Raw genomic sequence first — 27,977 nt, 5'->3', positions numbered from 1 at the left:
GCCAGGGATCAGCTCGCGATGGCTTGTTCCGTGGTGCTCGAGCGCCTCCGCGACGACGCGACTGTTCACAGTGGAGACACACCATACTACTGCGAGCACTGTGGCAATCATTTCAGAAGCAAGACTATTTTAAGAAAACACATAGATAACACACACTCGTCGACCGGACCAAAACCATTTGCTTGCGATTTTTGTAATTCTACGTTTCAAACCAAATTGCTTGTGATAGATCACGAGAAAAGCGAACATGGTGTTTCAAATTTCATGTGTGCTGAATGTGAATATACAACAAGTTCCAAAAAAACTTTAGAGACTCATTTAAAGAGTCACTTTTTGGAGATTAATTTCAATAGTAGTCACTGTAGTTACACAAGTTCGTCTAAAAGTGATTTACACAAACACCAAACAATACGCATGGCTGGAAATCTTTTTAATAGCGACTCTGATTTGAAATGCAAAAGTCACCAGAAGACGCACAACCGGAGGTACCAGAGAATACTCACTGGAAAAAAGCTTTACGAATGTAGTTATTGCGACTACAAGAGCAGTCATATTACTAGCGTACGAAGACATGAAGGGACACATACTGGCGAGAAGCCATTTACGTGCAGCTACTGTGATAAAAAATTCATTCAGAAATCAGGCTTACTAAATCACCTGATGATACATACTGGGGCGAAGCCATTTCAATGTAGCGACTGTGATTACAAATCTAATCAGAAATCACACTTAAAATCACACCAGAGGATGCACACTGGGGAAAAGCCTTACAAATGTAGTCATTGTGACTACAAGTGCAGAAATAGTTCAGGCTTACGACTCCATGAAAAGACACACACTGGCGAGAAACCTTTTAGATGTAGTTACTGTGATTACAAAACCAGTCAGAAATCACACTTAAAATCACACCTGAGAATACACACTGGAGAAAAGCCTTACAAATGTGGTCATTGTGACTACAAGTGCAGTTTTATTTCTCTGTTACGAAGACACGAAAGGACACATGCTGGCGAGAAACTTTTCACGTGCAGCTATTGTGATAAAAAATTCAGTCGTAAATCAAGCTTACGAGATCACCTGATGAGACATACCGGGGCGAAGCCATTTCAATGTAGTCACTGTGATTACAAATGCATTCAGAAAACATACTTAATAAAAAGACACCTGAGAATACACACAGGAGAAAAGCCTTACAAATGTAGTCATTGCGAGTTCAAGTGCAGTGGTAAATCTTCCCTACAACGTCACCAGAAGCGCAAACATGCTGGGACGAAACCTAAAATGTAGTAATTGCACAGAATAAACAATAGTACTAAGTACAGAAGACTCACTTCTCTAACAAAACGCGTCTGTTACGATCAGCACAGATATGGCCGCTAGATGGCGACAGCGCCACGCGCGGCTTATGGCTTTCCCCAAAATTGGGGCCGAACGGATGTACTTTTAGCTACCTGTAGCAAAGCGACGAAATCGCGGAGTGAGACACGCCTGGTAATTGTGACTACAAAGTGCAGCCTGAAACAGCACCTGCGATGACACCAGATGATACACGGAAGCGAAGTCAAAAGGCGACATACTCTCCAACGTTCGTGTTGGAGGGTACGTGGCCGCTACAAGAACATGCGGCCTTCACCAATGTTGGTGTCTTGCAGTGGTTTGCGCTTGTAGCTCTTGTAATGCGCAATAAAATATGTGTAAAGCAAGTAAATACTGGTTGCAGAAACAGTGACAAGAACTAATCTAACCACACATTGTTTATGAAATGAAATGAAAAATATTTATTTCGAGCAACTATGGACTCATACAGATTTGTTAGTAGACTTACGTTCCTAATGTTAGTACCTAATTAACTATTACAATACATATTTACAATATATATACACTACTGGAAACATGCATTTCGCAGCAGTGTCTCATATACGGGCAGTCAAGTCTGTCCGCTATCACACACAGGATAGGGTTATGATGAGTTTTATGATGTAGAATGGAGTAGGTATCAATAATAGTTATTTGTTTTACAAGGGGGCAAAGTTGTTGTTTAACAGCTCGTGCTAATATTGATACCCGAGCAAGCGAGAGATTACAAAATTGAACCACGATCAAATTCGAATCATGAGTGGGAAAGAGCGCGCAAGGAACACTGAGATAGATGAGCTACTGAGCGAGTTAAATCATCAGTGAGTTGAAGAGTGAGCGAGTTCAATCAAAAGATATAGTTCATTTAAATTACTCACTCGTGAACGACACATGTCTAATACTCAATTATATATTTGAATTATTCATATTTTGTACTGAGCGGTATATGGTCGGGTATGGCTAGACTTATTTTCTTACCACTCAGATTCATCCCACTAAGGTAAATGAATGAGTTTGTTGTTTGTCAATGGTCCCCATTTCCCATTTAGTGCAGAAATAATGTTTTGCCTTTTCCGTACTTGTTTGTTGTGTGAATATAAGTACCTACGCATGCATACTTAGAGGATATAACCAAACGGAGTAGCCATTAACAGCCGTTCCCCTCTGTCGAAAATAGGCGGCCAATGGTCATACACATTGTATGGACTGACGTTTATCTGACATGACTATTTATACGTTACGTATACCTACATTTAACTTGACGTGCCCCTCTTCCGCAAAAATCAGCAGACTGTTTTGTACGGAAAATTTCAGACGTCTCCGTTTGGTTATAGGTATCCTTTAAGCATGCATACGCTCACCCAAACAATGTTAATTTTGTTACTTCTAATTCTCATGTAAGTGAATTGTATAAATTCTTATGAGAAATAAATGATTTAAAAAAATGATTTATTGTTAATTATTATTAAAGATGAATTTTACAGTATCTATATTAAACACATTAAAGTATTATTTTTACAGTACATATGGTGCTACTTTACCGCCCTAGGGCAGGATTAAAGACAATACGTGCCTATGTCAAAAATTTAAAGGGCCATATATGTACTGTAAAAGGTTGTACAATACACGTGCGAAAAGGTAATTCGCAACTCGTGTCTACAGGGGTGCGAAACTCCTCCCTTCGGGCAAACTCGGCTCCGTTCGGGTCAGTATTGCTCCGAGCAATTATTAGGGTTGACACAACTTGACGTCCCTTGCGTGCACGAGCACAGAGAAGATAATGGCTTAAATTTTGACAACCCTAAATAGCCGAAAAGATAGTGCTATATATGTATTACAAAGGGAAAGCATGTTTCGACCCTGAACCGCTGTCAAACTTCGGTTTTGTAGGAAGTTTCCTTTCTGTACGGTAGTAGTTGTGGGATAAGGTATTACATAAAAAAAATACTTTGAATAGAATAATATTTTTTATTTCAGGATTACAAAGTCACTCTTTATACTATCACAACAGGTAGCAGCCACCAGATCTTCACGTAAATATCCCCATCTCTGTCACTCCAATATTACAAGAGCGAGAGAGATGTCAATATCATTGTACAAGAGGTTTTGGTTAAATGTAGTCACCACAAGGGATTGTTATGCCATTTAGGGTCCTTGCTGAATTGGAGATTCTAAAGCGTAAGTATTGAACAACCAATTTAGGTAGGACCCTGAATAGCGTGTCAATCGCGGAGCATGATGGTACCTTAAAATTAATTTAATATGCAGGTTCCCTCGTGATGTTTCCCTTCAGCAAGCAAACTTCAAAGCGACTGGAAAATATCAAACGATGCTTCAAAATAAAATGTACAGCTAGCAAAACTAGCTTAGCACCTCTGCATACACATATATATTTGTACCACGTCTCTGCACTCCTGCTCTGAATCTGACCAGAGAGACGCCACGGTCCGGGCTGTCAGCGCTTTCTGGGCACCCACTGTTTAGGGGAACCTCAACACGAGAAAAGGTCATAAAACGACAAACCCTCCAACGCGAGCGTTCCCTATAAGGCTTCTCTTCCGTGTATCAACTATTGTCTTCGCATGTGCTGTTTCAGGCTGTACCAGTGGGGAGACACTCCTCCCTTCGGTCATTCTCGGCTCCGTTCGGTCATCGGCTCAGCATTGCTCCGAGCATTTGTTAAGGTTGGCACGACTTGACGTCCCTTTGCATGCACGACCACAGATAAGATAATGGCTTGAATTTTGACAACCCTAAACAGCCGAAGGGAATAGTGCCATACATTGGAAAGGGACATGTTTCGACTCTGAATCGCTGTGAAACTTCGGTTTTGTAGGAAGTGTCCTTTCTGTACGTCAGTATTAGTACTATTATTTATTCTGTGGTTGTCCACATCCTCGAAAGAAAAAGTGTCTTTTTAAATGTAGTTTCTGGCTGAACTTTGAACCACAGTAACTACATTGAAATGGCATTTCACCAGTGTGTATCATCTGGTGTTTATTAAAAACTGCTTTCCGACAGCATTTGAAATCGCAGTGACAACACTGAAAAGGCTTTTCGCCAGTATGTGTCATTTCGTGTGATCGTAAGGTTGAGCTTTGACTGCTCTTGAAATCGCAATGCTTACATTTGTACGGCTTCTCTCCGGTGTGTATGCGTTGATGATCCAGAAAGCGCTTTTTCTGTGTGCATATGTAATGACAGTCGCTACATTCAAAATATTCAAATTTTTTCTTTCGAGGATGTGACTTCAAGTGTCTTTTTAATTGTAGTTTCTGACTGAATTTTGCATCACAGTAGCTACATTGAAATGGCATTTCACCAGTGTGTATCAACTGGTGTTTATTAAAAACTGCTTTCCGACAGCATTTGAAATCGCAGTGACTACACTGAAAAGGCTTTTCGCCAGTATGTGTCATTTCGTGTGATCGTAAGGTTGAGCTTTGACTGCTCTGGAAATCGCAATGCTTACATTTGTACGGCTTCTCTCCGGTGTGTACCCTCTCATGTACTATCAAGCCGCCTTTTCGACTGCACCTGTAGTCGCAAACGCTACACTTATATGGCTTAACTCCAGTATGTGTCATTAAGTGTGTTTGTAAGTTTATTTTCAGAGTGCATTTATAATCACAGTAGCTACAAGTATAAGGCTTCTCGCCAGTGTGTCTCCTCATGTGTCTTCGTAACAAAGAACTATCTCTGCACTTGTAGTCACAATGACTACATTTGTGAGGCTTATCGCCAGTGTGTATTGTGAGGTGATTTTTTATGTGTTGTTTTTTACGGGTTTTATGATCACAGTAACTACATTTATAAAATGGGTTCCCTCCGGTGTGTATCCTCTGATATCCACACGGTTTGTCTCCACTGTGAACAGTCGCGTCGCCGCGGAGGCGCTCGAGCGGCTCGAGCACCACGGAACAAGCCATGGCGAGCTGTTTCCTGGCGCCCTCCGAACACACTGGAAGAAAAACATAATAAGTTAACCCTTAAATGCATGACTTTTTCTTTTTGCCCGAAATTAATATATGTATCACATAATTGTTTGCCGATTCTAGGAAAAATAGTAAAAAAAATATAACTTTGATTTTCACTGCGAAATCAGTGTTAGAAGTTGAATTGGCTAAATCATATTTATGTAAATATGTTAATTTTCAGTAATAGATATATGAATTTTTTTACTACCATTAGAAAGGTACACTATTTGTGATATACCTATGATAAAGTTTTTAAATATAAAATAATTAGAAACCCCGAAAAATCTGCCCAGAATGACATACTAAAAATCATCAACTTCCAGGTTTTTCCAAGTTTTCCGACATTTCGTCTATAAACAAATGTAATTTTTATAAATTAAAATACTGCGTAAATTTATGTAATGATTCGGAAAATTTATTAGTTTTACTATTGAAATAATATATAGGAACAAATAGAATTTGTTTAACCTTTAATCTGTGAGCTGTCGAATGCTTTGTAGACATTTGGCAACACTATGCATTTAAGGGTTAAGTTTTTTGGCGTGACTTCTTAAATATTGTTTAAAAAAAAAATTATTAACACAGTGCTGCTAGCGCGAGGTTAAAGAAAATATAAATATACGTAACCTGTACGTAAAAACTAGCCAAGTCAATTATTTAACTTTAATTACAGCCCACATGAACTAGAACTGGAGACTCATACAGATATCGATTCTTATGCCAGCGGAGTCAACAACGACACATAGTTCAGTATTGAACTTGGCTCTCATTTCACATTTATGTTTACTTAAGCAAGAAATACTGGAGTACCAACCCTAAGCACAAATAACATATTTATAGACATGACCCATGTGAAAAACCAGTGTTTTCAATTGAAGGGATGTTTACAAAAACAACATAACTGACTACACTGGTTGACACCTGAAACGATTAACAATGTTCTTAATAAAGTGTCAACCGCTCTTAGCAGTTATGTTGTTTTTGTAAACATCCCTTCAATTCATGTGGCTTTAATGATTTCCTAGTTTTCCTAACTCGCTCTTGATCTAACTTTGATTAAATATAATTTCCAACCAACCTAACATGCAATTAACTAAACAAAATGAATTGCTCTGATTTGGATTTAATTGATTTTAACAATTTTGAATGATTCACAGTTAGTTTCACTAGAAATATCGACCGGGATATGGACCGTGATTACCTTTTTTTAAGGGTATTTGCTATTTGACCAATCCCGTGGTACTACTTCTTGCAGTGGCGTGCCTAGGGTTTTAGAGTAGGGCAAGCCGAAAGATATGTTTTCATAATAACTGCCCAATCTTCACTCTTCGGACTCAAATGCATCTGCTAGCGTGTCGAGGCGAGCTAATCATAGTGCACTGAGGGCATACTATTACTAGATAGAATTTTACAAACATAAAAAAAAATGTATTCTGTTTATTATAAATAAGAGGTACAGTTATACTCAGTTACAATCTCTATATTTGGAGATTATCTTAACAGTTTAGCTTAGCCTTATATTTATTGTATTTGTTTTAGGTAGTTAGTGCTAACATGTTTTTAGGGTTCCGTACCCAAAGGGTAAAAACGGGACCCTATTACTAAGACTCCGCTGTCCGTCCGTCCGTCCGTCCGTCTGTCACCAGGCTGTATCTCACGAACCGTGATAGCTAGACAGTTGAAATTTTCACAGATGATGTATTTCTGTTGCCGCTATAACAACAAATACTAAAAACAGAATAAAATAAAGATTTAAGTGGGGCTCCCATACAACAAACGTGATTTTTGACCGAAGTTAAGCAACGTCGGGCGGGGTCAGTGTCAGTACTTGGATGGGTGACCGTTTTTTTGCTTGTTTTTTGTTGATGGTGCGGAACCCTCCGTGCGCGAGTCCGACTCGCACTTGGCCGGTTTTTATTTAATATTAGTTGTAACAATCATTAATTTATGTTAATCAGTGCTTTCTTAAGTGTACTCTTTACTTTATCAGGATATTTTTCTATTGTTTCTACTACTTGTTTGAGTAAGCTGTTCAGGATATTAGGTAGTAGGTAGGTAGTAAAAGCCGTTTAATTTATTTAAGTGAATTTAATTTGTATATACAATATTAACATATTTACAAGAAAATTATTTACATATATAGTGTGTCAAAGGACTGTTCCATTTCAAACATAGACAGAGAGATTCATAATATCTTTGTCTTACACTAGTACTAGCACCCAAAAGAAAAGGATGAATATAGTTTTTTTGGTTCCTATTTACTGACAAGGTTTGGTTGACCAGCTTTACATAGTTGTGCTGTGCTGTTAGAACAATCTATCAATAATTTATTTACATTAGATCCATATACCAACTATTTATATACAAGTTCAAACCGTCTGTCTTTCTTTAGGAAACAGTCAATAACGTCACAGTAAAAGGTTGGTGAACGTTTTAAATCTACCAGTAACTGTTTTTCTATGGCAATGGTCGATAAATCGGAGAGACGCTCTTGACCTTGTGTATTTTTCAGATAAGTGTGAATACGCTTAAGAGACGAAAAAGCTCGTTCTGCTGAAGCACTTGTAGCCGGAATAGTAACAACCAGATTTGCCAATTTTAATAGCTGAGGAAAGGCGTCTTCGAGATTATTTTGATTGATGAAATCAATCAGTTCAAAAACGTTGCAGTTTTTAAGTTCGGCGGAGGAATATAAACACGCCAATTGGTTTTTCAATATTTGTTTATCAAAATAGTTTGGGTAGGTCTCAAATAACGAATCTAACGCCTCTGATGGAAAATTTGAGTTATAATTCTCGAATTTTTTATTATTAACCAACTGAAAGAACTTCAATTTAAAAATTTCTGAATATCGTTCTTCGACTTCGGAAAATATTTTGTCGATTATTTCGACAAAAAGTCTTTTATATTCCGTTTGAGCGCAACTCATGTTGCGTCTCATACGAGGAGCCGCGTGGTTTTGCAAGGTGTGATTATATATTTGACCGAATTCGGATTGAAAATCGACCCGCAACCATGTTTGAAACTCTTTGATTTTGTTGCGACAATAGCCGAGATCTACTTCGGATTTTTGTACAATATTGTATACGCACTCAGACTTCTCGAATATGTGATGGAATGTTTTTAGAAAGAAATTAAAGTTAAATGAGTTAATCAAGGTTTCAAAATTTCCTGCGGCTAAAATGGTATCTCCGTCCCAGTCCTCTGGATGGTCACACATTTCGGAAAACACAGTAACAAGATTGTTTTTTTGGTCGAAAACTGTATTAACAAGTCGCGACATATATGTCCAGTGAGTTTCAGGCGCATTTGGCAATTTTTTGCTGCAATGAGTATCATAAAATGCAGCTCGTTTTGTACTGTGGCTAAAGAAAGTGCTTATAGACTGCAGGGCCGAAAAAAACGAACTGACCTCTCTAATCCTGTTACACGATTTTGATAAGACTAAGGCCAAGGTATGTGCATTGCACCAGATGTACATCGCTTCAGGACACACCTCTTTTACTTTTTGCTGGACTCCATTTCTTGTATCGGACATTACGCTAGCTCCGTCATAACTTTGTGCTACTAGTTTTTCAGTGCAGTCATGTTTTTCCAGCAGTTCTAAAATAATATTAGAAACTTCGTCCGCAGTGAGACTTAAAGACACATTAACGTATCCCATAAAGCGATCGTGAATATCGTTTTCACCGAAATATCTTAAAATCAAACATAATTGTTCCCTATGACTGACGTCAGGAGTTTCGTCAATTATAACAGAAACAAATTTAGTTTTTTTCACTTCATTTTCAATGCGAGCTCTTATCACGTCTGCTACGGAATGAATAATGTCATTTTGAATGTTGTTAGACAAATAGCTCGAGCTTGGTTTGTCGCTTTGAACATGTTTTTCTAGAACGCCGTCATATTTTGATAGCAACGATACAAGTTCCAAAAAATTGCCCCTATTTAATGAAGTGTTTGGCTCATCGTGTCCTCTAAAAGGAAGTTCTTGCTGTGCTAAATGGCACACAATATCGACTAACCTCTGAAAAACACTACGATTGTTGTCAACACGCATGTTATGTTTTGATATTTCTTCTGATAATTGGCGCGACAAAGAGACCTCGATCCTAAGTTTCCCAAAATTGCTAAAAGAAATCACTGCACACATATGTTTACCGGAATTCATATGCCTCTTTATCGCTCCAGATAAATTATTTAAATCGTCATAGCCAGAACTATTCCAAACGTTAATATCGTTCGAAAAAAATATGCAACACCAGCAATACATCTTATTTGTATGGGAACAACCAACAATCCAATGAGTTTTGTAGACGGCCCTACAGAATTTTCTCTTATGCGACTTACTTGACTGAGAAATACACAAGTCGGGTGTTGGTTTTGGCGCGGAAATTATATCCCGTTTTTCGCCGAAGGTCAAAGACTTTACCTTGCCTTGGTTGACTAAAATGTGGACGCATCTCAAACCGTGACAAGGAACCACTTCTTGGTCCAGGGCCATTCCATCTGAAATCGACAAATCGGAATTAAAAAGTGTGCTGCATGAACTCCGATTTTAATAAAAAAAATTGAGGATATCCTTCGTGGTACCAGAAGTGCTAAGCCACATCGATTTTTTTTACTGTATACCATCAAGCAGTTTCCTCGAAATTTAAGAACTTTGTCAAATTCATACCTGCACATAATAGGCTATTTTTTTTATTTAGAATAGGTATTTAAATGAATACTGTTTCGTCTGATAGGGAAATAAAGTAATACAATATAAAATGCTCATTTCATACTTAATCATATAAAGAATCATTTATATAGTTACCTATTCTAAATCAAAAGTTAGAGCAAATTATGTGTAAGCAGGAATTTGACCCGATTTCTTCCTTCGAAAGGGCACTGCTCGGAAATTAAAAGATAAAATAATAAATGGTGGTAGCTTATCTTTTCTGACACCATAAGGATAGTTCTCAATTTTTTTTATTCGAATTAAAAATCACACGGCGCACCCCATTTGTCGATTTCACATGGAACATATGGCCCTCCATTGTTAACACTTAATACACTTATAATCTAAACGCCACAACAATGAACAAATCCACATTCACCATTTAATCAAATTCACTTAAACAAACTTTCGTTAGTTTCGTTACTTTCGACTCGACTAAATAATAATACACTTGAAGTAAACGCGAATAAATAATAATACACTTGAAGTAAACGCGAACGCGCGCTCGTGCGAACTTATGCGCCAAAAGCCAGGCTTAAGTCGCCTTATAAAATTGCTATAGGTACATACCAACAAATAGTTACATCGATCTTTGGCGGTTTGTAGGCTTAGAGTGCCCAGAGCGGGACGAAAAAGCAAGCCGACGAGTGCGAGCAGGATAGCTAGAACATCCTACGCCTGATTTCTATCGCGCGGACGAGGCGCCACGCCACGGCAAAATTTTGCAACACGCTCGTGCCGCGGTTCGAGCGCTGTGGCTTCAATTTAATAATACGGGTTCATTTGGCGCGCGGTTTTGCTCGACTTGGCGGGGGCACTGCCGTGCCCCCAGATTCAACAAATAAGTTTTTGCAAGATGTCCGTTGCGAGGTGTTACACATTGCCCTGATACACTTTTTTTGGGCTATAAAGGTACGATCTATATACGGAGAATTGCCATAAAATAAAGCATTATTCCGTATCTTAAATTAGATACCATGAATCCGTGATATGCTTTAAGGACAGTGTTTTTATCAGATATTCTTGATAAGCGCAATAAAACATATGAAAATGTATTAATGCTGGTACAGACTTTATCAACATGCATGCTCCATGTGCAACGGTCGTCTAGCTCTAGAACAATACCTAGAAACTTGGTACTATCACATTCTGTTAAAGTTTGGTCATTATAAGTCAAACTAAGTCCTTCTTTTTTACCCCTTTGATTAATAAATTTGATATATTTGGTTTTTTCGACATTGACTTGTAAGCTGTTATCAACTTATCATTTCATTATGGTAGCGATAGTTTCATTAATGACCTGGTTGTAATTTTACGTTGAGGTTCAGATATGACAACAGATATGTCGTCTGCAAATAGTGTACACTCGTGTTCTGTAATCGTGGGCAGATCATTAATATATGTATAACAGGAATAACAAGGGTCCTCAGATGGTTCCTTGGGGTACTCCTACTTTGTTGTTTTTTGTATCTGACCTGTATTGTTTTTGAATAGTATCAGTGTCTAGATCTGTGATTTCTACTGTTTGACGATTGCTTAAGTAACTCTCTAGCCATGAGTAGACCGGTCAGACTGTACCAAAGGGGGGCCGTTTCTGGGACTTATAATTCTTTTTGAGAAAATGAAAAAAACATAGGGGTTTCAAAACACAATAATTTGCAAGATTTTGATGAAATAATCATTTTTTTCTTAATAAACTTTTCTCTAAAATTAAAAATGGCCGAGTTACACGTGACCAAAGATTGATGTTTATAAAGGGAGCTGGGACTTGTAAAATTTTATTATTATAAAAAGGTCGGTTCTGGCGTTTCGCCGGCCGCTACCGCGGCACGCTCGCTTCGCTCGCTCGCTCGGCTCGCGCGCTGTAAATTGCAGTTCTACCTAACACTCCTCCTCGCTTCGCTCGTCGTCGTACCTACACCGACCTGCCTTAAGACAGTGTTATGTAAAACGCTCTATCTCCGCCATTTTCAAATTTAGAAAAAAGTTTTCCAAGTCAAAGTTGCTTATTTTGACGTTACAATCATTTAAAATGTCATAATGACACCACTCTCGATGAGAATTTTCCGATTTGTTAGATGTATTTTCCGATATTTTTTTTTTCTTGTATAATAAATTCCGATCGTCTTTTTTCCCTGTATAAAAATTTCCGCACGCCTTTTTTCCCTATAGATATATTTCCTGGTATATTTTTTTTCTTGTATATATAAATCTGAACGCCTTCTTTCCGTATAGACATATTTTCCGATAGATTTATTTTCTTATACACAAATATCTGAACGCCTTCTTTCCCTGTATTTTTGTTGTTTAACGAAAAATTTCATGGTCATTCATTTTACTAGGGGCAAAACTTCTTATTTGCTTGGACCCTGTTTGCAATCTTGTGTGGAATATTTTGTGTATCATGGTTAGTTATCTTTAAAGGAATTTTACCAATCAGTAATCAAATCAAACGAGTGAAACGTTGTACTTAGTTAGGCACTTGACAGAAGTACGCCTATTAATCCTCTATACAGTTTATACGTGTAGATAACTTTCTGTCTATTTAGTTTATTACATTGCGAATACATATTATATAATTTTCTATCAAGAATCATATCTATTTTAAAATTTCTGATCAGGAAAAAAGACAGCCGGGAATTTGTCCCCTAGTAAAATTAAGGACTATAAAATATTGCATTATGTTAAAAAAATACAGGGAAAGAAGGCGTTCAGATATTTGTGTATAAGAAAATAAATCTATCGGAAAATATGTCTATACGGAAAGAAGGCGTTCAGATTTATATATACCAGGAAATATATCTATAGGGAAAAAAGGCGTGCGGAAATTTTTATACAGGGAAAAAAGACGATCGGAATTTATTATACAAGAAAAAAAAAATATCGGAAAATACATCTAACAAATCAATTTTCCAAGTCCCAGCTCCCTTTAAAAACATCAATCTTTGGAGGCGTCTAACTCGGCCATTTTTTATTTTAGAGAAAAGTTTTTCTAATAAAAGATGCTTGTTTTGACGCGATCTACACATTACAATCATTTAAAAATAGTGTCATAATGACACCACTTTGTCAAAAAAATTCGAAGTCCCAGCCCCCCCTTTGCTACAGTCCAACCATAAACTGACCTGGAAGCACTTTAGGGCGGCACCACTCCTCGGGGCCCAGCACAAGCTCGTCCTTGACCTCATGGTCAGTATAGAGTCCGACCCGCGCAGCTGCCGCGCTCACTCCGCGCGAGCCCGCACTGTCATCACACTCCTGCTCCTCCACACACACCTCTCCGGGCTCCATTTTAACACACACCGCTCCGGGCTCAATCTTCACAAGCACTTCCCTGGATTCCGTCTTCACACATATCTCTTCCTGCTCTGTTTTCACACACACTTCTCTAGGTTCCGACTTCACGCAAACTTCTCTGGGCTCTGTTATCACACACACCTCTCCGGGCTCTGTCATCACACACACTTCTCTAGGTTCTGTCTTCACGCAAACTTCTCCGGGCTCTATTATCACACACACCTCTTCGGGCTCTGTCTTCACACACACTTCTCTAGGCTCTGTCTTCACAAACACTTCTCTAGGCTCTGTTTTCACACACATCTCTTCTGGTTCTGTCTTCACACACATTTCTCCAGGCTCCGTCTTCACACACACCACCTCTGCCTCCATAATGCATGGTGTCTCGATTGACGTGTTGTGCTCCATAATGCCTGCTCGTAGTGCCTGCAATAATTGCAACACATGATGACTTGGGTAGTAGTAGATGTATATATTTTATAGCAGACGTGTGTAAAGTAAGTAGGTTTGGCAGAAAACAATATAAATAAATCTCCACTGACTTAGAAAGCTTATTACTATTAAGACTAATCTAATAGCCAGTTTAGACTCGCTATATATTTTAAACACTAACAGCACGGCATAAGGTTTATAACCGAATGACAAGCCGAACGCGAGTGTGAACGCAAGCGCGCGTCCCGCGCGAGCCCCTTTGGCTCGTGCCCAAAAAACCGCTCCTCCACGTGACCCGAGCCGCGAGACGAGCCACGAGCCCAGCGCTTACACTCGCGTCTCGTGGCGTGGCTCGCGCGAGAATGTAAACGCTTATAACAACATACTCTGTGGGGGGACATGGAGCTGATCTGATGATGGACACAGGAGGTGGCCATGGGAACTCTGATAAAAAAACAAATGTTGGTAATGGTGTTCTGATGTTACGTGGAACGGAAAACTGTTGTCAGGATGCTAACTATATGGGTTGGAAGCATTTGTTAGATACAAAGACGATAGATTTAATAAGCCCTTGTGCTAAAAATGTATACAATATGTATGAAATACGCACCTGAGATCCTGTATCTACATTTATCTTCAAAAAACCAGAAATTTATTGTTCAAGCACTCAAGCAATTCGAGGGGAAGGCACTTGCCTGCCCGTACTGAAGATAACTCGGGCGGGCTCGCAAGAAGCAACAACGTTTGGTTTGAACAATGAACACCTTAAACACAACCTCAAATGAATGAGCCCACAGCGCAAAGAAAAATAATTAATACAACGCTCAAACGCCTTAACTCAACTCGAACCAAATGAAATGATTTTGACTTGACGACATCTTGACGACAATTTGATTTGACATCTTTGGGACAGATAATATATAGAAAGAACAGATAAAATATATGATTGCCGCATGGGTTAACGAAACTAGAATAGAACAAAATGACTTTTGTATTGTATGGAGCAGGGATGTTGCGGATGCAGATTTTTTGACATCCGCGGATGCGGATATTTAAAGGCTCACATCCGCGGATGCGGATATTTAAAGGCTCACATCCGCGGATGCGGATGTCAAGATTAGGTAATTAGAAAAGTATTTATTAATTAAAAAAAAACGAAACGTTTAGTATTTGAGCAAGAATATAGGTGCTATAAATATAAATGCACGTGTCCTGACTGATTGACTGACTGACTGACTGACTGACTGACTGACTCATCAACGCAGAGCCGAAACTACAAACGCTAGAAAGTTGAAATTTGGACACTAGGTTGCATTTATAAAATGTATAAGAGCTAAGAAGCGATTTTGAGAAATTCAACCCCTAAGGGGGTTAAAAAGGGGATGAAAGGTTGTATGGGGTGCAAGTTTTATTTTAAGCTAGGAATTTGAAACTTTGTAAAAATGTACTATATTAAAAAACAAGAAAACTAATTTCTGCGTTTTCGAAAATTCATCCCCCAAGGTGGTGAAAAAGGGGTTGAAAGTTTGTATGGAGATCAATTTGGGGTTGTCAGTTGAGTGTCGATCGCGGTTGATTTGAATTTTAAAATATTTTAAATCTCTGGCGTTATCTTTATACCCAGCTGGTGAAATAAGTGCTAAATTTAACTAATTATATGTTGCTATTCCAATTCTTGTGGTAAGACGTATTAGTTAGTGCATAAAAAGCGATATAATTTTCTTTTTTATCTTGTAGGGTGGTTGCCCATGGCAACCATAGTAACACCTCATGAACGAGGACGTTACTTTAAACCGTCCGAGAGATGGAGAACCCAATCGTTCTTTATCTTTTAGCTTAGCTCATCATGAGAATTTCGAGAATTCACATCTGTCTGAGTCTTCTACTCCCGTTTTGGAACGAATTCATAGGCGCGAAAGGGAGAAGCGTAAGGAGCTTCGTGAAAGGGATCGTAACGACAAAATGTCAAATAAAGATAAAGGGGCCCGCTCCAGGTCCGGCAGCCCCCCTGATAGATGGTCGGATGTTTCGAGTATGGATTTTAATCAGCCCCACTGCAGCTCAGAGGAGAGTCAAATCCCGCCAGGACAACTATCGATGGCGCAGTCTTCAGTGTTTACTCCGCCGGCTCATTTAATAGACTCACAAGAAAATAAAACCCCCTCTCAGTCCCCTTCCTCCCCTCTTACCCCAATTGGACGCACTAAATACACAACCAATGATCAAGGTCCTTTTTTGGTATACGTTCAAAAAATAGAAGCGGCTTTAGATTCGGGAACAACTCTACACCCAGTGACCTTTGGGCGTTTCCTGCAAACGCGAAAAAGGGAATTTCCCAATATTGTTGAGGGGTCGGTTAAAAGAATTGGGCGAAATCGGGTATCAATCTGCTTCCACTCCGCTGAAGATGCCAACCACTTCCTAGAATCTTCCACTTTAACACACAGTCACTACAAGGCTTTTGTGCCATCTTTTAATGTCTCAAGACTGGGACTGGTGCGAGGAATTCCTGCTGACTGGTCCCCTGAGGAGGTGCTCGAAAATCTTAAGGTCCCCTTAAACTCGGGAGGCCCCGTCCCCATTAAAATTAGACGCCTCAATTTTAAAAAAACCAAACAAGACGGCACTTACTCGTGGCTTCCATCCGAAACTGTTATTGTCACTTTTGACGGCCAAACTCTCCCTAAGAGGGTATTTTTATGTCTGAACTCTCTAGTGGTCGAACAATATCAACTCCCTACTATCCAATGCTACAAATGCTGCCGGTATGGTCATTCGAAAGATAAATGTAGGTCTCTCCCTAGATGCTTCCGCTGCGGAGGTGCTCATCAGGGGGACAATTGTAACGGCGATGGTGAACCTCAACCATTCTGTTGTATCTGCCCTCAGGGGTTGGGGGCAGGTCACACAGCCAACAGCAAATCTTGCCCCGAATTTGTTAGACAATCAAACATTAAAAAAACCATGGGGAGGAGAATATCTCCTACATTGAAGCCTCAAATCGTCATGCTAAAGTCTCTCACAAATCTTACGCCAATGTTGCGGCCTCTTGCTCTTCTTCTCCCCAACCGCAGTCTTATAGAAAAACTATTTTCCGTCAACCCCGCACGCCTCCTCACCTAGAAAAAGGGTATGATAAAAGAGCTCATGATGCTTTGACAAGGGCCCCGGTTGTCGAATCCAGACCGGTCTTCCCTAATCAACCACCCCCTAAGGAACAATTCATAGTTTCAGAAATTATAAAGTTGATTTCTTCCTTCGTTAAAATTTTTTCTCCCGCCAGCCCTTTGGCTAACCCTTCTTTGATTTCCCACGTAGCGCCTTTTATTTCATCTCTGTTAAAGCATAATGGATCAAGTAATACTTCAGTGGAACAGTCGCAGTATCAACAATAAAAAACAAGAGTTACTTTACCTTATCAATAAATACAATCCAGCTATCTTGGCCATATCAGAAATATGGCTAAAGCAAAACTCCAATTTCAAAATCCCCAGTTACTGTTCTCTGATGGATTGCCGGGCTGATGGCTGTGCTGGAAGTGCCCTTTTCATTAGAGACCATATTTCCTACTTACCTATTTCACTGCCTAATAATAGTCCTAATTTCCACGCAGCTTGTGCTCGTGTGGAAGGCATTACATTTTTATCCCTTTATATTCCTGATCCTTCTTCTAACATCCTAAAGTCTCTTAGGAAGTTAATAGAACCCCTCCCCCAACCTATTATTGTTCTTGGGGATTTTAACATCCACCATGCTTTATGGGGTTGTGAGAAAAAAGATGACGCTCTAGGAGAACAGTTTCTACTAGATATATTGGACAAATGCAACTTATGCCTCCTAAACTCGGGTTCACCCACCCGACGCTCTCTGCCTAATCAATCAGCTAGTGCAGTTGACTTATCCCTTTGCTCTCCTTCTCTTGCATCTCGAATTTCCTGGGAAGTCCTGGACAGCACTTATGGAAGCGATCATTTCCCTATTTTACTGTGTCTTCCTTTTGGTTCCTCTAAAAGACCCTCAATAACCTATCCCCTTCTAATATATAATATCAACAACGCAGACTGGGATAGTTACAAAAAACGTCTAGAGTATGAGACGTTACATCTTCCTCCCATCACTCCACACTCTATAGAGCTTTGTTCCGATGCCTTAATTGCAGCCATTAAGACGTCTGCGGATAAGGTCTTTCCCCTTAAAAACACAGTTGTTGGCAAACTGGCTTCTCCCCCGTGGTGGGACAGTGACTGCTCTAAGGCTATCAGGGCTAGAAAAAGAGCAGAGCGGGAGTATGCTGTAAATATGTCAAATGAGAATTTTGATTCGCTGAAAAAAACCATGACGGATACCAAAATCTTGCTTAAGAATAAGAAGTCTGAAGGGTGGAAATCATTCTGTTCCTCTTTAAGTCCCTCTACTCCAGATACAATTGTTTGGAATAATATCAGAAAATTTAGAAGATCATATAACCCTTGTAAATGCCCTTACCCAAATTCTTTACAATGGGCTGAATCTTTTCTAACCAAAATAGCTCCTCCATATGTTCCTGGGGTTCTTGACTCCACTATAGGTTTGCTGAATAACCATTCATCTGACCCCCTAGATCAGTTGTTCTCACTTGTGGAGCTCAGGAATGTGTTGGGAGCGGTAAAAGACTCCGCCCCAGGACATGATGGTATTCCCTATTCGTTTATTGCTAAAGCTGGTGACCGATTCCTTAATTACTTCCTTGGCCTAATTAACTCTATTTTGCTTTCGGGCCGGCCCCCTCGGTCCTGGAAATCCCAACTGATAATGCCCATTCTCAAACCAGGTAAGGACCCAAATGACCCACAATCATACCGACCTATAGCCTTATCGTCCGTTCTAACTAAGATTTTAGAGCATCTTATCAAGAACAGATTGGAATGGTTTCTTGAAAACCACGAATTGTTAGGAAAATCTCAATATGGCTTTAGAAAAGGTAAAAGTACAATTGATAGCTTGGCTATTTTCACAACGGATATAAGACTAGCTTTTTCAAAACAAGCTTCGGTTCTTGCAGTATTCTTGGACGTCGAGGCTGCCTACGACAATGTTCAACTTTCCATTCTCCGAGAAAAACTCCGTAATTTGAGAATACCTGCGAGATTGTCCTGTCTTGTGGGCAACCTACTTTCCGAAAGGCAAGTTACATTCCGGGGCAAAGACCCTCACATCAACCCTTCTAGACTGGTTTGGCGCGGATTACCACAGGGATCTGTCCTGAGCCCCCTACTGTACAATTTTTACACTCATGACCTGGAGCGGTCTATTTCTGACTGCCAAGTACTCCAATATGCAGATGATCTTTTAATTTACTCCTCAAATAAAAACCTAGTTTCTGCCAGTGAGTCTATCAACATGTCACTTCAGTCTTTAAATAACTGGCTCTCTATTAATGGTCTGTCCCTGTCTCCTTCTAAATGCTGTGCAGTCGTTTATACTCGTAAAAGAGCCCTGCCTAATTTGAATGTTTCGATCAACGATTCTAATATTCCCTTCCGTCCCTCCTACAAATTTTTAGGAATTAATTTAGATTCTAAACTAACCGGGGACCTACACTTTGAATATTTAGTTAAAAAATGTGAACGTGGACTTAACACTCTCAGATGCCTAGCGGGAGTTTGGTGGGGTTCCCATCCTACTTCCCTGAAACTAATTTATAATGCTACTGTTCGAAGCATATTAGATTATGGCTCCCATCTCTTGGTACCAGGGAATAAAGCTGGATTGAAAAAACTTGATCTAATCCAATCGAAAGCCCTAAGAATTATTTTGGGTGCAATGAGGTCTAGCCCAATCAAGGCTATGCAGGTAGAGTGTGTTGAGCCTCCCCTCGCTTTGCGCCGTCAATTCTTAGCGGATAGTTATTTTTTCCGATTGCTACAATTCTCTTATCATCCTATCATTCACCGTTTATATGACCTTAAAGCAGTGTCTGCCCCTAATCGTCTTGACCTACCCTGTCTTGTGAATAGCCTAAGAAAGTTTCAAACTCTCAAAGATCCAGTTTACCATACCCGCCGACTACCTTTGTATGAATTTAACTACGAGATTATCATTTACCAGCCCCGCGTTATTCTAAACTTCGACATATGTCATAATGATCCTCATGCAGATGAGTACCTCCGCCAGATCCTTACGCGCGAATGGCATGACTGGAACACTATATTCTGTGATGCGTCTAAATTATCACCAACTGGCTGTGTGGGAGTAGGAGTTTTCCACTCTCAATATAACATAGTACAAAAAATTAAATGCCCTCCTGAAACGTCTGTATATACTGGAGAATGTATTGGCATTTTGGAGAGTGTGAAGTTTATTATTCTTTTCAAACTTAAGAAAGCTATCATCTTTTCAGATTCCCGTAGTTGTCTACAAGCACTACTATCTAACCCGTTTTCGTCTAAATTCCACAACCCAATTATCCTCCAAATTAAGGAGAATCTTCTAATTTGTAAAAAAAGGGGGTTTGAGGTTGCCTTGATCTGGGTTCCGGGCCACTCAGGGGTCTCAGGGAATGAACGAGCTGATCGGGTAGCTAAGGAAGCCGTGGTTTGCGGTGACAAAACGCCTTTCAGGAACTACTGTTATGATTTAGTCCCTCTGGCCTCTAGTTGGCTTTTCCAAGCCTGGTCGGCCAAGTGGACTGCCGCTAATCGATCCCGAACCAAATCTTATTACCTTGTACAACCTGATGTACCAAGAAAACCTTGGTTCTCAAGGATTTTTATCCCAAAACAGTTCTGTTCCATAATTATTCGAATGAGACTGGGCCATTGCTGTTCTCCTGTCCATCTGAAAAAAATCCATAGTCGAGACTCCTCGCTGTGCGAATGTGGGCAGGAGGAAGGTGACTTAAATCACATTTTTCTTGCATGCCCTTTATATAATCATGATTATCTTTATACGGATCTTTTTCACCTTAAAGTTTCCTTACCTACTTCTATTATACAATTGATTAAGTCCAAAGACAAATTTATATTTTTAGCTCTAGCTTCTTTCTGTGAACTTAATAAATTGAAACTTTGATATATACCATTTTTGAAATCAGCAACTATTATTAATTATCTCATTATAATTTCTAAATTTTCGATTTATATACATATCGACATGACACTGGCTACTGTAATAAACGCCATTAAAAAAAAAAAATATATATATATATATAGGTGCGTTATATTTAATAAACAGTAACTTCGCCGACTTTTCTGGATCTAGACGATTTCGTTATAGGTAATGTCGAAATTACCTAGCACTTACGCCGCCGCTAAGACGTTCCTGTACCGACTTGTTCGACATCCGCATCCGCATAAGCTCCGCATCGATTTTATGCGGATGCGGAATTGCGGATGCAGATGTTGAAAATAATGCGGAAGTTCCGCGGTTGCGGATGCGGATGTTCGCAACATCCCTGGTATGGAGTTTGCAATTTTGCATGGCAAACCATTGCCAACCAAACAAAACAAAACGTTGGTGCTGTTTATCTGTCAAGTCCACGTCCGATGGTTCTGTACATGTTGGTATTGATTTGTCATGCAAATTGTTTTTATTTATTAAAACTTGTATCTTGTATGAGAATTCCGCCTCTTAAAACATAGTGGTTTTTTGTATATTATTTTCATATTTTCTGATAGTGATTTCCTGATTTCTCATTGGTATTCTATCGCCGCGCCGTATCGAATCGCGATGGGATTCATTTTATATTATGACGCACAACCATGCGCACAACAATTTAATTTGAATTGAATTGAGGTTAGATCCTACTCCTTGTTATTGTTCCAGATGTAGACCCGCTCGTCAAGTCGGAGACGGGTGATGTGATGAGTGGCGGCGACTCGTCAGCGGCGGGTTAGTGCTGTCATGTTGTCCTGCTCCTCTCCTTACCGCTACTATACATTCATTCATTCAGGGATATCCGTGGTCGTATACGATGTATACCAACTTGAATAGAAAGGCGTAATTTGTTACATAAATGATTACAATTGTAGTGTAGGGAAAAAAGCTAATTTACCGTTATTTTTCTATCGAGGCAAATGCTTTGTTTATTTGTTTCAGTGTTTTCGGAGGGCGGCGCCGCCCGCGCCAGGAAACAGCTCGCGATGGCTTGTTCCGTGGTGCTCGAGCGCCTCCGCGGCGACGCGACTGTTCACAGTGGAGACAAACCATACCGCTGCGAACACTGTAGCGAGCATTTCAGAAGCAAGACTATTTTAAGAAAACACATAGATAACACACACTCGTCGACCGGACCAAAACCATTTGCTTGTGATTTTTGTAATTCTACGTTTCAAACCAAATTGCTTGTGATAGATCACGAGAAAAGCGAACATGATGTTTCAAATTTCATGTGTGCTGAATGTGAATATACAACAAGTTCCAAGAAAACTTTAGAGACTCATTTAAAGAGTCACTTTTTTGGGATAAATTTCAATAGTAGTCACTGTAGTTACACAAGTTCGTGTAAAAGTGATTTACACAAACACCAAACAATACGCATGGCTGGAAATCTTTTTAATAGCGACTCTGATTTGAAATGCAAAAGTCACCAGAAGACGCACAACCGGAGGTACCAGAGAATACTCACTGGAAAAAAGCTTTACGAATGTAGTTATTGCGACTACAAAAGCAGTCATATTACTAGCGTACGAAGACATGAAGGGACACATACTGGCGAGAAGCCATTTACGTGCAGCTACTGTGATAAAAAATTCATTCAGAAATCAGGCTTACTAAATCACCTGATGATACATACTGGGGCGAAGCCATTTCAATGTAGCGACTGTGATTACAAATCTAATCAGAAATCACACTTAAAATCACACCAGAGGATGCACACTGGGGAAAAGCCTTACAAATGTAGTCATTGTGACTACAAGTGCAGAAATAGTTCAGGCTTACGACTTCATGAAAAGACACACACTGGCGAGAAACCTTTTAGATGTAGCTACTGTGATTACAAAACCAGTCAGAAATCACACTTAAAATCACACCTGAGAATACACACTGGAGAAAAGCCTTACAAATGTGGTCATTGTGACTACAAGTGCAGTTTTATTTCTCTGTTACGAAGACACGAAAGGACACATGCTGGCGAGAAACTTTTCACGTGCAGCTATTGTGATAAAAAATTCAGTCGTAAATCAAGCTTACGAGATCACCTGATGAGACATACCGGGGCGAAGCCATTTCAATGTAGTCACTGTGATTACAAATGCATTCAGAAAACATACTTAATAAAAACTCACCTGAGAATACACACAGGAGAAAAGCCTTACAAATGTAGTCATTGCGAGTTCAAGTGCAGTGGTAAATCTTCCCTACAACGTCACCAGAAGCGCAAACATGCCGGGACGAAGCCTAAAATGTAGTAATTGCACAGAATAAACAATAGTACTAAGTACAGAAGACTCACTTCTCTAACAAAACGCGTCTGTTACGATCAGCAGAGATATGGCCGCTAGGTGGCGACAGCGCCACGCGCGGCTTATGGCTTTCTCCAAAATTGGGGCCGAACGGATGTACTTCTAGCTACCTGTAGCAAAGCGACGAAATCGCGGAGTGAGCCACGCCTGGTAATTGTGACTACAAAGTGCAGCCTGAAACAGCACCTGCGATGACACCAGATGATACACGGAAGCGAAGTCAAAAGGCGACATACTCTCCAACATTCGTGTTGGAGGGTACGTGGCCGCTACAAGCGGCCTTCACCAATGTTGGTGTCTAGCAGTGGTTTGCGCTTGTAGCTCTTGTAATGCGCAATAAAATATGTTTTAAGCAAGTAAATACTGGTTGCAGAAACAGTGACAAGAACTAATCTAACCACACTTTGGTTATGGTGAGTTTTAGGATGTAGAATGGAGTAGGTATCAATTAATAAATATTATAAGACGTTCTTACACAGATTGACTAAGTCCCACAGTAAGCTCAAGAAGGCTTGCGTTGTGGGTACTCAGACAACTATATATATAACATATAAATACATAGAAAACAACCATGACTAAGAAAAAAATATCTGTGTCATCACATAAATAAATTGCCTTACTGGGATTCGAACCCAGGACCATCGGGTTCACAGCCATAGGATCACTACCCACTAGGCCGGACCGGTCGTCAATAGGTATACTTAACAACAATTTGGGGTGCCTACACAACTGCTTAGTCTTATTGTTATTTAATGTACATACTCAATTATATATTTGAATTATTTATATTTTGTACTGAGCGGTATATGGTCGGGTATGGCTAGACTTATTTTCTTACCACTCAGATTCATTCCACTAAGAATGAGTTTGTTGTTTGTCAATGGTCCCCATTTAGTGCAGAAATAATGTTTTGCCTTTTCCGTTACACTAAATTGAAATTGTAGAAATATGTGAATGTTTTTAGTTAGTTTATGTTTAAGGTACTTGTTTATGTTGTGTGAATATAAGTACCTACGCATGCATACTTAGAGGATATAACCAAACGAAGTAGCCATTAACAGGCGTTCCCCTCTGTCGAAAATAGGCGGCCAATGGTCATACACATTGTATGGACTGACGTTTATCTGACATGACTGTTTATACGTTACGTATACCTACATTTAACTTGACGTGCCCCTCTTCCGCAAAAATCAGCAGACTGTTTTGTACGGAAAATTTCAGACGTCTCCGTTTGGTTATAGGTATCCTTTAAGCATGCATACGCTCACCCAAACAATGTTAATTTTGTTACTTCTAATTCTCATGTAAGTGAATTGTATAAATTCTTATGAGAAATAAATTATTTAAACCCAATTATTGTTAATTATTATTAAAGATGAATTTTACAGTATCTATATTAAACACATTAAAGTATTATTTTTACAGTAAATATGGTGCTACTTTACCGCCCTAGGGCAGGATTAAGGACAATACGTGCCTATGTCAAAAATTTAAAGGGCCATATAATGTACTGTAAAAGGTTGTACAATACACGTGCGAAAAGGTAATTCGCAACTCGTGTCTGTCTACAGTGGTGCGAAACTCCTCCCTTCGGGCAAACTCGGCTCAGCATTGCTCCGAGCAATTATTAGGGTTGACACAACTTGACGTCCCTTGCGTGCACGAGCACAGATAAGATAATGGCTTAAATTTTGACAACCCTAAATAGCCGAAAAGATAGTGCTATATATGTATTACAAAGGGACAGCATGTTTCGACCCTGAACCGCTGTCAAACTTCGGTTTTGTAGGAAGTTTCCTTTCTGTACGGTAGTAGTTGTGGGATAAGGTATTACATAAAAAAAATACTTTGAATAGAATAATATTTTTTATTTCAGGATTACAAAGTCACTCTTTATACTATCACAACAGGTAGCAGCCACCAGATCTTCACGTAAATATCCCCATCTCTGTCACTCCAATATTACAAGAGCGAGAGTGATGTCAATCTCATTGTACAAGAGGTTTTGGTTAAATGTAGTCATCACAAGGGATTGTTATGCCATTTAGGGTCCTTGTCGGCCAGGGCTGTCAGCGCTTTCTGGGCACCCACTGTTTAGGGGAACCTCAACACGAGAAAAGAAGGTCATAAAACGACATACCCTCCAACGCGAGCGTTCCCTATAAGGCTTCTCTTCCCTGTATCAACTAGTGTCTTCGCATGTGCTGTTTCAGGCTGTACCAGTGGGGAGACACTCCTCCCTTCGGTCATTCTCGGCTCCGTTCGGCCATCGGCTCAGCATTGCTCCGAGCAATTGTTAAGGTTGGCACGACTTGACGTCGCTTTGCATGCACGACCACAGATAAGATAATGGCTTGAATTTTGACAACCCTAAACAGCCGAAGGGAATAGTGCCATACATTGGAAAGGGACATGTTTCGACTCTGAATCGCTGTGAAACTTCGGTTTTGTAGGAAGTGTCCTTTCTGTATGTTAGTATTAGTACTATTATTTATTCTGTGGTTGTCCACATCCTCGAAAGAAAAAGTGTCTTTTTAAATGTAGTTTCTGGCTGAACTTTGAACCACAGTAACTACATTGAAATGGCATTTCACCAGTGTGTATCATCTGGTGTTTATTAAAAACTGCTTTCCGACAGCATTTGAAATCGCAGTGACTACACTGAAAAGGCTTTTCGCCAGTATGTGTCATTTCGTGTGATCGTAAGGTTGAGCTTTGACTGCTCTTGAAATCGCAATGCTTACATTTGTACGGCTTCTCTCCGGTGTGTATGCGTTGATGATCTAGAAAGCGCTTTTTCTGTGTGCATATGTAATGGCAGTCGCTACATTCAAAATATTCAAATTTTTTCTTTCGGGGATGTGACTTCAAGTGTCTTTTTAATTGTAGTTTCTGACTGAATTTTGCATCACAGTAGCTACATTGAAATGGCATTTCACCAGTGTGTATTATCTGGTGTTTATTAAAAACTGCTTTCCGACAGCATTTGAAATCGCAGTGACTACACTGAAAAGGCTTTTCGCCAGTATGTGTCATTTCGTGTGATCGTAAGGTTGAGCTTTGACTGCTCTTGAAATCGCAATGCTTACATTTGTACGGCTTCTCTCCGGTGTGTATGCGTTGATGATCCAGAAAGCGCTTTTTCTGTGTGCATATGTAATGACAGTCGCTACATTCAAAATATTCAAATTTTTTCTTTCGAGGATGTGACTTCAAGTGTCTTTTTAATTGTAGTTTCTGACTGAATTTTGCATCACAGTAGCTACATTGAAATGGCATTTCACCAGTGTGTATCAACTGGTGTTTATTAAAAACTGCTTTCCGACAGCATTTGAAATCGCAGTGACTACACTGAAAAGGCTTTTCGCCAGTATGTGTCATTTCGTGTGATCGTAAGGTTGAGCTTTGACTGCTCTGGAAATCGCAATGCTTACATTTGTACGGCTTCTCTCCGGTGTGTACCCTCTCATGTACTATCAAGCCGCCTTTTCGACTGCACCTGTAGTCGCAAACGCTACACTTATATGGCTTAACTCCAGTATGTGTCATTAAGTGTGTTTGTAAGTTTATTTTCAGAGTGCATTTATAATCACAGTAGCTACAAGTATAAGGCTTCTCGCCAGTGTGTCTCCTCATGTGTCTTCGTAACAAAGAACTATCTCTGCACTTGTAGTCACAATGACTACATTTGTGAGGCTTATCGCCAGTGTGTATTGTGAGGTGATTTTTTATGTGTTGTTTTTTACGGGTTTTATGATCACAGTAACTACATTTATAAAATGGGTTCCCTCCGGTGTGTATCCTCTGATATCCACACGGTTTGTCTCCACTGTGAACAGTCGCGTCGCCGCGGAGGCGCTCGAGCGGCTCGAGCACCACGGAACAAGCCATGGCGAGCTGTTTCCTGGCGCCCTCCGAACACACTGGAAGAAAAACATAATAAGTTAACCCTTAAATGCATGACTTTTTCTTTTTGCCCGAAATTAATATATGTATCACATAATTGTTTGCCGATTCTAGGAAAAATAGTAAAAAAAATATAACTTTGATTTTCACTGCGAAATCAGTGTTAGAAGTTGAATTGGCTAAATCATATTTATGTAAATATGTTAATTTTCAGTAATAGATATATGAATTTTTTTACTACCATTAGAAAGGTACACTATTTGTGATATACCTATGATAAAGTTTTTAAATATAAAATAATTAGAAACCCCGAAAAATCTGCCCAGAATGACATACTAAAAATCATCAACTTCCAGGTTTTTCCAAGTTTTCCGACATTTCGTCTATAAACAAATGTAATTTTTATAAATTAAAATACTGCGTAAATTTATGTAATGATTCGGAAAATTTATTAGTTTTACTATTGAAATAATATATAGGAACAAATAGAATTTGTTTAACCTTTAATCTGTGAGCTGTCGAATGCTTTGTAGACATTTGGCAACACTATGCATTTAAGGGTTAAGTTTTTTGGCGTGACTTCTTAAATATTGTTTAAAAAAAAAATTATTAACACAGTGCTGCTAGCGCGAGGTTAAAGAAAATATAAATATACGTAACCTGTACGTAAAAACTAGCCAAGTCAATTATTTAACTTTAATTACAGCCCACATGAACTAGAACTGGAGACTCATACAGATATCGATTCTTATGCCAGCGGAGTCAACAACGACACATAGTTCAGTATTGAACTTGGCTCTCATTTCACATTTATGTTTACTTAAGCAAGAAATACTGGAGTACCAA

At 39.4% G+C, this 27,977-nt stretch overlaps 1 protein-coding gene across 1 annotated transcript in view; it reads left to right on the top strand.

Moving 5' to 3' along the window:
- Positions 1-27,977, top strand: part of LOC134657951 (zinc finger protein 501-like) — a 152,380-nt gene that overhangs the window by 103,981 nt on the left and 20,422 nt on the right. The window lies entirely within an intron of this gene.

This window comes from Cydia amplana, chromosome 21 (assembly GCF_948474715.1).
Source record: "Cydia amplana chromosome 21, ilCydAmpl1.1, whole genome shotgun sequence".
Taxonomy (NCBI): domain Eukaryota; kingdom Metazoa; phylum Arthropoda; class Insecta; order Lepidoptera; family Tortricidae; genus Cydia; species Cydia amplana.
The sequence above is the reverse complement of the archived record's forward strand: the minus strand, read 5'-3'. Positions and strand labels throughout refer to the sequence as shown.